At 59.9% G+C, this 1,165-nt stretch overlaps 1 protein-coding gene across 1 annotated transcript in view; it reads right to left on the bottom strand.

The window, feature by feature from the left end:
• The window catches only part of SEMA3B (semaphorin 3B), an 8,753-nt gene that overhangs the window by 4,714 nt on the left and 2,874 nt on the right, over window positions 1-1,165 (bottom strand). The gene's annotated exons all lie outside the window — the stretch shown is intronic.

The following is a 1,165-nucleotide window of genomic DNA, read 5'->3' on the forward strand; positions in this document are numbered from 1 at the left end:
CGGCTGGGGCAGAGAAACAAGACCTCAGCTCGGGTTACAGCCCCCTCCCCGCTGTCCCCAGACCACGATCCCTCTCCGATGCTGCTGATGGTGTCTGGAGAGTCCCGAGCATCGGCACAGGGCAACCCCAGGTATGGCACGAGGGGAACCCCCACTGGGCTCGACCTAGTGATTGGAGGGGACATGAGCCAGTCACATCCCTTCTTTAAGCCCTTATTAATCCAACCCCAAAACTAACACGAGGGGAACCCCCACTGGGCTCGACCTAGTGATTGGAGGGGACATGAGCCAGCCACATCCCTTCTTTAAGCCCTTATTAATCCAACCCCAAAACTAATGGGCTCTGGGAACAGTTCTCCTGCTCCTACTCCTTAGGAAACTGAGGCAGCCCAGCTGAGCAGCATCCAGCCCTCCCCATGCCTGCCTGAGCCTGTCGGCAGGAGGCTGCTGGGCTCTGCCCATTCCTGCCGGCAAGCACAGAGCTGTCCTATAGGAATGGGGACAAGGACAGAGTATGCACCAAAGTGGTGACAATCAGACAGGGCAACCTGGGCGGTCAGTGGGCTCCTAAGCACTGGACAAGCTGTCCATCATGGGAATCATGGGGTCCCATGCCTCAGTTTTCCCCACTGCTACAGCCCCCACCATTGGTCCCTGTCCTTCCTTGTACCACCCTGTGAATTGGAGCAGGGTTTGGGGGGCTCTGGCTAAGTGGGTGTCCACAATCCCCAGAGGGGCCCATGCTGGTGTGCCCGCCACCCTGATGGGTGCCCACCACAGGGTAGGGAAGCGTTTCTCTGGCTCCAGCAGTAGCACGTTCTCCCCTGGGGAGTGGGAGGTGATGGTTATCAGAGCATGAACTGTGCCAAAAAAACACGGATCCCACCTTGCCCCCTGGCCATGCTGCAGCACTTCCCTGTGCTGCATGCGAGGCACAAGCTGGGCTATGCTGATCATCAGTCCCTGTGGATTTCACTCACGGCACACCACCGGGGCCTCACTAGGACACCGGGTGACAACCAAGGCCCCACTGCAGCACCGGGACACAGTGCAATCACTCCAGGCTCTGCCGCCCTGCTCAGGCACGGCCTGACCTGGGCACCGGTGGGTGCCAACCTGGAGGGTCACACATGCAGAGCAGTGCCCGGCATGGGTCGGGCACATC

The sequence above is a fragment of the Manacus vitellinus genome, unplaced genomic scaffold, assembly GCF_001715985.3.
Source record: "Manacus vitellinus isolate BGI_N305 unplaced genomic scaffold, ASM171598v3 scaffold_14_pilon, whole genome shotgun sequence".
NCBI lineage: Eukaryota > Metazoa > Chordata > Aves > Passeriformes > Pipridae > Manacus > Manacus vitellinus.